Here is a 14546-nt window from a genome sequence, read left to right as displayed (position 1 = left end):
CGGGCTGGCTCTCGCGAGCAGCAGATTCGCCGCAGGCTCCGGCAACCCGGGTGTGAAATCCGGGGGTAAAACACAGCTCAGCTTGCTCCGTAGCACCGGCAAGGACACGGCGCGTTCGATGACGACAGTCGCGGGGCTCGGCGAGGGCAGCGCGGGCGGGAGCACGGGTATGGCGAAAGTGCGGAGCACGGGGGGCGGAGCGTCGCGGAGGCCCCGCCTCCACCGCACGGGGGTTCTGAGGGGCCGCCTGAGGCGGCTCCGGGGGAGGGGCTGGGTGTGTGCTTGGTCCGTCTGGGTCGAGATGAGCCCGTCGGGGTTGAAAACAACAACGGAGAACAAATTTTTAATAAACAAAAATTCCCTGGAGCCCACAGGGGAGTGGGAGGCTGAGGGGGCTCGGCCCGTTTCGGGGCGGGCGTGCGGAGGTGCGGCAGAAAGCGGGGATTTACCTCAGGCAGCGCCCGGGAAGCTCAAGGGGAAAGGAAAGCCTGGGAGCCAAGGAGGGATTCGCAGGATCAATTATGTTGGAAAAGCCTCTGACATCGAGTCCAATCTTCGACCGATCACCACCATGTCAATTAGACCATGGCACTGAGTCCCAAGTCCAGTCTTCCCTTAAAAAGAAGAGGGCACTGAGGGAGATTGAAATATATATATAAACATACATTTATATATATATATACATTTTTATATATATATATATATACACGTATGTATATATATATATATACGTATGTATATATATACATAAAGGACTATTTTAGCTGAAGTTGGGTCACCTGGCTTGAAATTTTCAATATTGTTTACCTCAGGGTGGTTACTTTCATCACTCTTCCAAGAAGTAAGAAGAAACCCATTGCTTTGCATATTTTACGTAAAATTCTGTCAAGAAACAAGTTTTTAGTGGTTCACGGTGGAGGTTATTCCACAGCCTTTGTAACCAAAGGTTGGGGGTGCTCATAAAGGCAGGCAGAGCTGCTGGGGTTTTCCTGTGGGAAAAATTTCCTGGCTTCATTGTACACAAAGGAATGAAACATGTTAAGATAGTGTGGGGAAAACAATGCAGGAGCAGTGGAAGAGACATGGATAGTTTGTATCAGCATCTAGAAATACCTCCCAGCGTGCGAACTTGCCGAAGGAGGATACTAGAAATGTCCTTGGACGTTTTATTCATTTGGAGTAATGAAATCGGAAATAATGATGTGTGGGATTTCCTCAGTATCTTTCAGAGTGAACTGCAAAATCTGAGTAAGCTTTCTAATGATGCTTTTAGGTAGCTGTGATGCATACACAGTTCCACCTGCCATTCCACAGCCTTGAAAAGATGGTTAAAATTCTACTAAAGTTAACATCTCTATCCCTGAGTGTGTGTAAGGTACCAGTCTGATACTTCAAAGTTATCAGTGAACAAATCTGCTAAAGGCAGATGCTTCAGAGAGATCTTAGTGTTTGATAAAAATAATGACTAAAGTTGTTTTAACAAAGACAGAAGTTCTAAGTGTAGCAAACGCCTGACCTTTGAGGAACAAATACAGACCTGAACACCAAGTATTACAGGTGAGAACACGCTTGACTATTGTGCAACAATTGTATACCAGCTGGAAAACATTTGGAGCAAAGAAAAGAGCAGGAGAAAACCATGGAAAAAACTCCAAGAAAAAAAAAATTAAAAGTTTTTGATGGGGGGTATAAGAAAGCAATATATGGTGAGGATTTTTTGACTTCCATGAGTCCTCTGGTAACGCAAAGGATTCAGCAGAAAGATGGTGAGGCACAAAAAGGGCTCTGTGCAGCTGAAGTGGCAGCGTAATAAGATAACTCCAGACCATTTTAGTGAGATATCAGCGTTTGAGACAAGGACATGAACTGTGCATGAGTCAGATAAAGGACAAAATGGAAAACTTAGTTACAAAAAATGCAATTAGAGAGAGATAGAGGGAGTGATCTCTTTAATGATGAGCTGGCGTTTTCCAGAGCTGAGCCATTTGTAGAAGAACCAAGAGGCAACCAGAGCACTCAGGAAGGATAAAGCACCAGGTGTTGATAATGTTCCCACTGAATTATTAAGAACAGAAGGGGGTTATACTTTAAAAATTAATTTGTGTTGGTTTGGTAGTTTGTAAATAATGTAAAGAAATGGAAAAGGGGAATCACGTGTCTATTTTTGAGAAAGGGGACAAAATGAATCCTGAGGCCCAGGGCAGCACCTTGCTGTTTTTTACAGCATGGGATGTTCTGGGCTGTTTGTTCACACATCATTAACCTGTAATCAGAAGAGAGATTCAGAGAGACTTCTGAAAGAACAGGACTACAGCACCATAGTTCTTTTCAGATTATTGTGTAACTGGGGAAAAGAAATAGGAACATAAGCAGACAACTTACAGGGATCTTCAATGTCTTTAAGAAAGCTCATCATAGTACATTATGAATTCACATTGGTATAAAAAAGCACCCATCCCTTTCTTTTTTCCTTAGTGTAAAAAATTAAACTTTTTTCCCTTTCTTTTTTACTCTGCATCAATGACTGGGGGTGGAGTAGTGGTTAAGGATTTCCAGCCCTTTTTATTTAGAAGTTTGCTGCAATTCATAGCTTAGTTGCTCACTTTATATGCAGAGTTACTTACCTCTTGCAAGAATTGTATAAAGATTCTATTTACCTCTTTCTCTTAAAAAATGAGGTAAATCACTTCTTTTTAACACAGTGTTTTTACCTATTGAACACCTGTTTTTTAATTTTCTTTTGAGTTTGTGTGTGTATTTCGCTACCTGCCAATTTCTATGACTAATTTATTTGGTTACTGTTTTAGACCCAAGGACTCCTTTCTTGAGGGTGTAAGAAGCATAACTGCACTTAAATATAAACAGAAAACAATACACAAAGCTGTCTCTTTTCCCTTCCTGGTGCTTTCCTTTTTCCTGATTTAAGACAATCTCCACTGCTGTACTTTATAAGGCATTTTATTACCATGTGCTTCAAAAGGGTAAATTAAAGCACCAACAGTTGGTGTTGGATTTGCTCTTGAATTCTCACGGCAGTACCTTTGTTTTCTTACAATTTTTCCCCAAAAAAGTGCTTGTGTAAGAGACATTTTCAGCTAAAGTTTGCAACAAGTAATTTCAGTTACTGTACGAGAGGTTCTTAGAAGAAATGTAATAGTCTTAAAATGTAATCATTTTATAATGAACAAATTCTTTATGTTCAGCTTTAATCATAGATTTGGTTGTGTTGTTACTGTGTGAACCCTGACACAGGTTCTATAAGGAATATGTTGTGGGTTTGCTTGCAAAGCTTAGTATCTCTGGAGAGTAACTTACATTAATCTGGTTTTTAAGTACTGTTCTGTCTTAAAGATAAAATAACCAAAATGAATGGAAACTTTGTTAGCACTGTTAGCACTTTGCACTGTTTGAGTGCAAAGTTGATGGTGTACCTGTCCTAGGGCAGGGAGGCTTTACACTAAATTCCTCGTGCAATGAAGCAGCTCACTCTGTGTCACAGCCTGGCCAATTGTATTTAATTTCCTCTCAGCCATTAAGGGGAATCCTCTCTGCAAAAGGAGAAAAGGCTTTAGCTGAGCAGGTTTACTGAATACAAAAATAAACTTATTTTCCCTACAAGCAATACCATTTGTCTAATGTTGTGATAGCATTCCTTGATAGAATTTCTAACTGAACCTTGATGATCATTGATCTGCTCCTTGAAGAGAAGAGTGCCCACTTGAGACACAAAGAAATAAATGCTTTCTGCTTTTTTTTTTTTTTTGTACATTATATCATTTGGAATACACAGATATCAAAATGTCGAAGTCTGCCCTTGTGTAACAGCCAGATTTATAATAGTAGCATACTAAAAGAACCTGAGACAGATTCATAAGCTTTAATGGGTTGTCAGACTATATTTGTTAGTAGAAACAACAGGGAAATACAGATTATTAAAGACTGTCATTTTATATGATAAAATGAACACAGAAACTAGTGAAAGGCTTACTTGCAAACTTCATGGCTCTGACAATTTGGAGTTTTTGCAAATGGAGTGAATGTTGTTCTTCATCAGCCACTGCTTTCTTGAGGCTTCTCTCTCAAATGATGCTAAAGCACTCCTGGCCCTCTGTGTGCTTTAGAGAAATCAATACTGCACTCCTGTGTGCAAATAATTACTAAGGATATGGGCTGGGAAGACTACTAATCATTCCTGGAGGAAAAAGGTGGATCAGCAGCAGTTTGTGTTGTTTACTAGCTTCTTTAATGTTCTGCAATCTTCTGTTCTACAGAGTATTTTTTGAAGATTTTATTTGCACTTAACTTTTAAATGCTTTACCAAAGGTGAGTCATTTAAGATAACACATGGAAAAGTTTCACAGGTAGGAGACATCAGAGGAGCTTTTAGGCCTCCTGTGGTGGGGGCTATACTGGGTGGTGATCTTGCTTTGCTTTTCATGCTGGTAGTTTTATGTCAATAAAGTCAGTTCATTAGTTCCTTTAATCCATAAGAAAAAACACAGGGACGTGTAAAAAGATAAAACAAACCACCAAAAATTATTTTCCCCTCCCTTTGTTGTCCTACTGTTTGTGAACAAGTTGGAATATGATTTGCTCTCCTTTAGCTTGGATTTTTTCATTGTTTGCCTCACAATTACTTTCTAATTCCTGAGAATGTTCTCCAATAGCAATTTCTTAAGTGTATTAGTCTGTGCAGAGTCATTTGCTTGCTAGACTGCCATTCATATCACTGGGGGGTTTGTTGATCTGTAATGGAAAGTAAAACCTTCAGTCCATATTATAGCACAGGAGCCTTGAATACAATTATAATTTACTTAGGTTTGATGGAAAATTAACTTAAAATTTGACTGGGTTGAGCTGTTAATGTTGATTTTGTCAAATAGAAATCAACTGTTCCTTTGTGGGTGGGTGAAGAGGAAAGAAACCTTTTGAAAGGAACTGCTGATGGAGTCTGCCCAGACTGCAAGAATCAGGACACAGGCAGTTTATCTAATAAGCCTGTGGGCAGCAATGTTGCTCTCAAGCCCTTGGTAGTTTACATGAGATTATGTCATCATGTGGACTTAGGAGGAAAAGCTGGTTTGTGTGAGGTCCTTAATAAGCAATTCCTGTAACTGTGATTATTTCATACATGCTTTTTTTTATTAGATCCTACTGCAGCAAAATTTATAAGTCTAACACGTTTGAAAAATGCTTCTTGAAACAAACATTTCTTCGAGTCAGAATATAACTTTTAAAACTGGTAACTTTGGGGGAGGCAGCTTACAAATCACAGCAGGCTCCAGTGGACCTATTGGTCATGTAACAGTAATGGCTCTCCAGGAGTGTGACAGCTGTCCCTGAGAGACACATCAACCCAGGGCCAGATGGCACAGTGGGACAAGAGCCTGTTTATGGCTCTGTGCATCCTGAACTTGCTTTTAAAATTCCTTTGTACAAAGGCCTCCAGCAACACTGTCCTTTGTGAGGCCACACAGAGATGCTGAGGATGAAGGCTGAAGTGCCTGCATATTGATATTGCCAATTCGAGTAATCAAACCCAGTTATTTTTTTTTCTCTCTAAGAATTTGAATTTTCTTGGATGAAAAGCCCTGAAATTTTTCTTTCAGTCTTCACTCTTTGGCTTCCAAATATCTCAGCAGTGTCAAGTGTTTTATACTCAGCAGCTGCTGCTTTCGGAGTGTGCTACATGCTGTGCCTTCAAATCAGGCAGTGTGAAGACATATGTAATTTGCCAGTTCCTTCATATTTTTTTTTTCTCTAGTGAAACTTGCTGTCATCCCTGGCAAAACTCTTGTCTTTCCTGTTCACACATCAACTGGGATCAAGTGAGGGACATGGGAAGGCAGTGGGACTGTTGTCCTTCCATGGTGGATCTGCTGGGTGCAAATATTTTGTGTTTCCATGATGGCAACACCTAAGATTTGAATCTAAAATATAAAAAAAAGGCTCAATGCCACTCTTCATTGAAGTGTAATTAAATACCTTAACCTCTGCTGTATATGACTGAGATAATGTCCATTCCTGAAGGTGGATGAAATTGGAAAAGACACCTGAACTTAAAAGTGTATAGTTGGATCCAATGATTTATTTCAAATACTTCACTCTGAGATACATCTGAGTAGAAAATGCTAATTAAGAACTGAAAGAGACATCCTATAGTAGAATTTATTAGTCTAAAATTCATTGACTTTTTTCCCACAGTTGTGCATGTTGTTCATGCATGTTGTGCATGTTTCTTCCTCTACTGATGTCAATTCCCACAGCTTCTTCCTTTTTTTGATGCTGCTTTTTGTAATACATAGTTTTATGTGCAAGGCTCAGGATATTATTGCTCTGAGGGGAAAAACCTGAGGTACCAAATTTGGAAGAAAATTCCAAGAGCTCTTGATGCTTCATAAAGACCCTTCTCTGCTTAATGCAACCGTTATGGTTTTTCTAGTTTGAAACTCTCAACTGCATAAGACATTTCAGTCAGTACAACAGGAGAAGCCAAAACAAATACTTCTTTGTGCTGGGTGAGTTATTAAAATCTGCTCAGATTAGTCAAGACACACAGACAGGGCGTATTTGCCATCTCCATCCTGTGTGCAGTTGTGACATAAAAGGAAAGTACACACAGTAGGGAGACGAGGTTGATCAGCACAATAAGCTGAAGTCTCAGCACAGAAGCAATCCAAGTCCTGTGATGTTTTTCCTATTTTTGTAGGCTTTCTAATATAAGAAAACTTCAAAGGCAGAGATGTCAGCCTGGTATCTGCCTCTATGCAGCCAAAATGATCTGTGTATCAGTACAGCTGCTCAGGCACATCTGTGTGCTGGTCTAGTCACAGGACAGGACTTTTAGTGGTGTTTTCTTTCTGACTTGCTCCTGTTTGTCATCCTGCATCTTTATTTCTTCACATTTTGTATGGGAGTACACTCATGAAGACATTAAATTATATCTCAGAATAACTTGATTATACTGTCATTGTGGTTCTTGAGTTATCTAGTGGGTCAAAGAAAAACTTTACTGGCAATAATTGTGTTAAAGATCCCTTTGTGTTACACTGAGCCCAAAGGTTTCTGTGCTCTGAACCTGAGGCAGAAAAACTCAATAATTATTATTGTGTTGCTTCTATTCTGATCTGCACAATCTTGGTCATGTCCTATTGTGTTAAAAAAGTGTCAGACTGAAGGAGAGCCCACCCAAGTGTTTTAACATGGAAAGGAAATAAATACTGCTCATCATTCAGTCATTCCTGCAGTTCCTGAAGTAGTTTACATTCGATATCATGGTGGCTTCTGTTTAAGAACTTCAGGGTTTGAATTATTGGATCAGACAGCTGGTTCCTGTTTCAAAGGAAAATAAAGTAATAACATCCTATAAGGGTTTTTTATGTCTTGGGAAATAGAATTAATGCCTTAGAGATCTAATTTATGGTGCAAGTGGCAATATTTTGGTGACAGGAACTCAAGTTATGATGGACAAGAATAACATGCAAACTGAAATGCGAATGTTGATTATACACATAAGACACTATATTGTGAAACTGCTTTATATCTTTGTTCTAATGATAAAAGCGAGGAAATAGAATCAGCCACACACTGACTCCTAAAATCTGGAGTAATGAACTCCCCTGTGAGGCTCAGGGTTGATATTTCATAGAAAAATTGTTATTTTCCAGGACAGTTTACAAGCAAGTTGATTTTTTCAAGTTTCACTCCATGCAGTTTCCCTAAATTCAGTCTCTGGAAGGGGGAGTATCTTCAGAAGATTATCACATACAAAAATATGAAGGGCATACAATAACTGGGCATGGATTTGCTTAAGCCTTGAACAGTTTGATCTGACTTCATAGTGACTCTGCTGCCAGCAAGAGATTGGACTGATAACCCCTCCTGAGGTGTGTTCTGATCTGAGTCATCCCGTGAATCCAAACATCTCTTCTGCTGACACATCCTCAGGATGAGGAATAGGTGATCCCATTAACCTCAAGAGGGTCTGTCTGTCTGTCCTTTAGGGATGCAGGCGGTGTTGGGGACAGTCAGGACTGTACTGCCATAAACCCAAAATGTGCATTTTGTCCACTTTCAAGTTTTCCTTTCTAGCCACTGTTCCACTTGTTCTCCAGCATTTTGGCTTGGGTTGTGCTGCCCTTTATCATCAGGGTTTCTTAAATGATGTCATGCAGGAAGCTGTCGTTGCTGAAGGCTCCTCATGTTTTCCCCACCTTTTTGGTGCAGTTTGTTACTCTTTCCCCATCGCATTTCCTGGGAACTCATGATGAGATGACAATCTTCAAAAGACTAGTGGCATTTCATTGAGCAAGACAGACAATACAGCTGTGTGAATCACACTTGCACTCTTCTGCCAAGAGTGGATCAATGAAAAGCTTTTAATTTTAAATAGGATGTGTGGGTGTGAACCTGCATGTACAGGAGGTTTGTGACTGCCTTGCCAGCAACAGAGAATGAAAAGCAATGGCTTTCTTGAATTTCTGGTCTTTTCTCATAATCTTAGAGCAGATTTAAAGGGCCTTGACAAGCAGTGCTAGAGGAAGGCTGTGGGGATTAAACTGAATTAATTATTGACTCTGTTTGACTTCTGTTTGACTTCTGTTCCAGTGCAGAGAGCAGGGAATTGAAGGACTTTGAGCTAATTGAACATCAGATAAACTTGATCATTGAATTGAAGGTTAGAGACCTGAACCAGGCACAGAACAGAGCCACTATATGCAAACTATAGGCAAGGTGTAAACATTAAACTGAAGACTTAGAAAATATTTTCTTTTAAAACAAAGACTCAGACTAAAAAGCTTTGGAAGCCTTTGTGGGAGAAATTTGACAGCAGAGTAGGTGTCTCAAACATAAGTTTGTATCAATTTATGTAAACAGGACATCAGGATTAGAGAAATCCTAGGACTCCTACAAAGGTAAAATCTTCATTTTGAGCTCAGACACCGATGAACTCACGCTGGAAAAAGAACTTAATGCTGTCAAATCTAGCATTTGCTTAGCAAAGCTGAAGGAACCACTATTTACTGTGCTTAAAAAAGCTACATGGTTTGACAGAGGTGGAAGGGGGATCACCTTTGTGCTGCAGCAGGGCACAGCCAATTCTTGCTTTTTTGGTTATTTATTTTCTGGGTGACTCCTGATGACCCATTGTCTTTCTAAGTTTTGTCTCTGAATCACACTACATTAATTAATTATTGCCCTCATTATATCTGCAAAATGTCAGTGGGGTTTTTTGGAACTTGTTCTGGGAATGTGCTGCTCCGTTTGCAGAAGGTGACTCTCTTGTTCCTGCCTAGTTCCTACTGGTTTATTTGGAGAGAGAAACAGTGCTTATTAAAATAAAGTCAGACTTTCACCTATGTCAAAAATACTCACTTGGAGCACTTCAGTGCTTCGTTCCTCGTTGTTTTCCATGGGTGCTGTTGCTGCAAGAGGAAGCTTGAGAAGGTCCAACCCGGTGTTTCAGAAATGCAGGAAGCGAATGCCACTGTGTTCTCAGATGGAGAGTTGCCTGCAGAAACCTCCATCTAACAAACCACAGCACAGAGTTTTGCTGTTAAACAGGATTTGACCACACAAACCTTTCCCAAAAGCGTGCTCTGGGCAGGATTATTTAGGGCTGACTTTCTCCTGGGACACTTGTGTCGGGGCAGGCTGGTGAAGAAACACTTGCCTTTCCCCCCACAACAACCCATTCTTGATGTAACTTCCCCAAAGTTCACTTTGGTTTTTTTATTGGTAATTTTATTAGTGTTCTTCAAAGGTTTATGCTCAGCAAAAAAATAGGTTTTGTTATCCCAAAGGAAGACTTCTCTCTATTACGAGTCTTAAAATTCAGGCTGCTGGAAATATAATGCCAGAAATGACTCTGTTCTGTGCCTTTCTCATGTGTGATAATCTGCTCCCACCACTTTTTTGAAGTCTAGTAAATTTATTCCTTCTTTGAGACCTGAGCATCTCACAAGACACAGAAAATGATAATCTTTTCATCCCCCCTCTAAATCAGTTCCATGTTGCATCTGATCTTAATCTTCCTTTATAAGCAGTTTATTGATTAAAAAAAAGTAAAAAACAAATAAAGCCTTAAAATACATCTTTCCTTTGCTGGTCTTTGTATTGTTCTGCTATAAATCCAGTACAACCCACTTGCTCCCATAAGAGCATATCTTGCTCAGATGTAATGAAACCCACTAACAATAAATAAAAATAAAGTTCCCAAATGATTCATTGTATTGAACCAACACAGTGTGACTACTTAGTGTGAGACAGCACTGTAGGCTTTAATTATTTTCTATGCAATTTTTCTGGCATTTTTACCTGGCTCCCTCCTTAGGCAAAAATCTGTGATGTTACTGAGGTACTGCTGAGAGAAGCCTGTGTATGATACAGGTATAAATAACTTCAGATCTGAATAACTTCACTTAATATTATCTGAATAACTTTGAAATTCCAAAACAATAAAAATGTGTTACATTTACCTTAGGCTGCTTAAAAATTTATCCTGAAAAATAATTTTCAGCTTCAAAAACTGTTGTATGAAATTTTCCTCTTGCATAAGATTTCACCCTGAAATTTTTGTTACCAGAAAACTGGTTCAAAAAGGGAAGTGGGACATAGGTTGGCAATTTTTTAAAAAAAATATATATTAATTTTTTTTCTTGGGTAGTAATATCCTTAAGTTTTGGGAGAAGCACAACTTAGAGTTTGTCAGTGATGTTTCAAAATGGTAAAATATTTTGCTGTGAGACTCATCCATTCTTGCTGTTAGAAGCCCTTGTAAAGCACCTGTTTGTAAAGTGGCCTGAATATCCTGTGAGCCTCTACCAAGTGCCAGTGCCCTGCTCCAGGCTAAAGGGAAGATGAACTCCATGATACCTCTTTTGTGTGACTTTAGGAAAAGGACAGCATAGCTCAACGATGTCAGAAGGGCTGAACGTGTCAGTGAAGTCCTGTAATTGGAATATATTGCACATTTAGCTCTGTTACAGAATAATTCGATGCTGGGCAATATTCAGGGCTAACAGCACAACCTAATAAAAAGATCAATGGCACTGATGCTTTCTTGTGATTGGAGAAGAAAAAAATCTGCCTTCTAAGACTATGGGAAAGGGCTTATCCTCTGTCATAGTTTCCCATGTGTTCAGAAGTACAATTTAGTTCTCCTGGGCTATTTTTTCACATGCTATGTGCCCATGATTTTCTGCTGCTCTGGTCAGCAAGCTGCAATATTCCTGAGACTTTATTTATGCCTTCACAGCAAATAGCCTGTCCTCAGCCAGATTGAATTAATATATACATTTTCACTCCTGTTTCCTGAGTAATAAAAGGCAGAAGTTAGATGTTTTGGAAGAGAGGAAGGCATAGGGAATTTTAAAACTAACCTGTAAGCTTGAATCTCTGAGATGTTTCTCAAGATTTCACTGCATTTAGTTCAATGCCTTGTCCTTTTTAAAGTTCACTGTGAATCTGCTCAGTAATTAGCAAAAAAAAAAATTTTAAAAAAAGTTTAAGCATTCATGGGGATTATCTACATTTTCCTTGTGAAAGAAATACTTGATTTTCCTTCTGTGTTTCCATAGAAATCCTAAGAGCATTTGTTTCTTTCCGAAGTGTTTGGTAATACAGGCGTTCTCATGTGATGACTTTAATCCCCTGTATGGGGAGGAGGAAGGCTTGGCTGGATTTCCAGAGAGATGGGAAGCTGGGTAGTGTAGCTGCCAACTCTTAAAGGTTTTTTTTTCTCCCCCTCAAACCATTATGTTTCAGAAATATTGCTATAATTTAATAGTGCTTCATGTGGGACTATTTACAGAAGGAGTCAGTATTTCTTCGTTTTAGCCTTGGTCAAAGAGGCCATTGAGAAGGTAACCATTGCTTTCAACTTAACAGCAGAAAGCAAAAAAAAAAGACCAAAACTGTTTACTAAACTCTGTTATCTAAGAAGAATATTCAAGCTGCTGTCCTTTTTTGATAACTTTCCATATTGCATCTAAATTATTCCCCTCAGCTGCCTTTGCCAGAAGCCAAGGTCTGAAAAGCATTTTGTCAGCTTCAAAAGAGAAAACTCAAGGTACGTTTTTTTCCCTGGTATCTCAGAAGAAAGGCAAAAGTCCTAGACAAAATTAAATGTTAGTGTTCCTCCACTCTACCCCCCTTTCTTTCTTTGTTTCCTGGGTGAAAGTTATTCAGCTTTAATAAGAGCCAGTTCCTGAGTAACAAAGGATACCATTGTAGTCTTCAGTATAAAGGAAGTACTGCTAGTAGAGTGTTTTCTCTGCATCAACGAATCAGTTACTCTTGGATTTCTTTTTAACTGTTAAAAAAATAAAGCTCTTAAGCAGAACCCACTCACCTTTCTAGAATGTGTTGATAACTTTTACTGCAGGAGGAGGAAAGCTATTAAAAAAGCACTTTTTCTGTGTCACAAGGTTAAATATTAAGAATTTGCCATTGGTTTTGTGCTTTGGGGGAGTCTCAAGCAGCCTGCTTGATTTTTGGGCTATGTGGGCTCTTCATATCCTCTTCTCCAGACCTTAGATGCCTAGAAATGTCCAAAACCTTATCCAGATGTGGAGAAAGCTGCTAACTTAGAGGGTTAAATTATTCTGCCTTGACTGTGGGCTGATCACTGATGCTCAAGAGGGCAGAAAAAGTACTAATTTGATCCAAGATTCCTGTGCCTGGAGCACACAGCTGTTGGGATTGCACCAAAAGTTAAAAAAAACAACCAACCAACCAACCAAAAAACCCCCAAACCCGACAACCCCACCCAAGCAAACTAACAAACCCCAACTCAAGTAATGCACAGAAAATACCTGGAAAGTAACTTAATTTGCTTCATTTTGTGTTTCTCTGAAGAGCTCTGTTAGCTATTTGGGTAGGTCCCAAAAAACCCATGTGTCCCTATAATTAGCTACTTCATTCTTTGATGTTTTTTCAATTAAATGTAAATTTAAGGGCAGAATCAACAGTGTTTTCAATTCAATTAACATTTGTATAGCAAATATTTTCATGATCATACTTCAATGTATGCAGAGCCAAATTTCAGCCTAAAATTTTTAAAACACCAGATAAAAGTTCCCAACTAGAAAGGAGTAGTTTATTAGCCAGTCACGGCTTCTTTTGATTTTGGAGGAGTAGAACTGATTGCATCCTTAATATATTATTATGGAACTGCCCTGTAATTAAATGCTTCTTTAGTGTTTGAGCAATATAAAAGCCTTTACTAAAAAGGCAGATCCTGACAATGTGATGTAAAAAGGTTCTGTTGTTGAGAAAGACTTCCTTTTAAATGCAATAGGTGAGAATTATCCTTTCTTGTCCCTCTAAAAGGCTCCTTTTTGCTGTCAGCTCTGGGAGCAGGGGCCATCACACAGCAGCCCACAATCCAGAGTTTTTGGACAGAAGTGGGAGGAGTGGCTGATACCCCAGGGTGCTGTGCAGCCCTTCAGAAAGACCTCAACAGGTTGGTGAGATGGGCAGAGAACTGCCTGGAGTTCAACGAGGGTAAATGCAGGATCCTGCAGCTCATCAGGAATAACCCCAGGCACAGGCTGGGGGTGACCTGCTGGAGAGCAGCTCTGGAGAAGAACCTGGGGGTCCTGATGGACAACCGGCTGCCCCTGAGCCAACAGTGTGTCCTGGGGGATGAGAAGGCCAATGGGGTCCTGGGGGACGTCAGGAAGAGCATTGCCAGAGGGTCAAGGAGGTGATCCTCCCCCTCTACTTGGCCCTTGTGAGGCACACCTGGAGTGCTGTGTCCTGATCTGGGCTCTTCAGGACAAGAGAGACATGGAGCTCCTGGAGCAGGTCCAGAGGAGGAGAATAAAGATGATGAAGAGACTGGAGCATGTCTGTGATGAGGAAAGGCTGAGGGAGCTGGGGCTGTTCAGCCTCAAGAGGAGACACTGGGAGGGGCCCTCACCCATGTCTGTCAGTGTCTGCAGGGAGGTTGGACCAGATGACCCACTGTGGTCCCTTCCAACCTGACCCATTCCGTGTTCCATTCCCATCTCCCACACTGGGAGCTGCTGCTTATGGCTTGAGACCTGCCCTCACACACACACACACTTCCTGTGATGCTGGAAGTGGCCCTGTCCAGCCAGTGGTCTGCACTGTTCTGCCCCCTTCTCTCCATGGGAAATTATAGGACCAAATACCTCTCTTCAAAACACCTTTAGCGTGCTCTTACTCACCCTGCACATTTGTCAATGAAAAAGAGTGGAATAATCAGTAGTTATTTTGCAACCACTCTGCCTTTGTCTCTGGTCAGCTTTAAACATACAAAAAGAATTAAAAGTTTCCCTGAAATTTCCCCCAGTGTCTGCCAGAGCAGTAAATGCTGCCAAGCAGCACCATCCCTATCATGATCAGTAAAGATAACTATCAGCTCCAGGCAGGACCTGGTCAATCAGAGACGCCCTGGTTAGTGCTCTTTTACCTCCAATCACAAGAGTAACTGCTGGAGGATTGCAGTGAATGCTTCTAAGCATCAATTGGAAACTTGTTGTTTGAGGAAATAAAAACATATTTGCATAATCCCAGTG

The sequence above is a fragment of the Pseudopipra pipra genome, chromosome 18 (assembly GCF_036250125.1).
Source record: "Pseudopipra pipra isolate bDixPip1 chromosome 18, bDixPip1.hap1, whole genome shotgun sequence".
NCBI classification, from domain to species: Eukaryota; Metazoa; Chordata; class Aves; order Passeriformes; family Pipridae; genus Pseudopipra; species Pseudopipra pipra.
The sequence above is the reverse complement of the archived record's forward strand: the minus strand, read 5'-3'. Positions refer to the sequence as shown.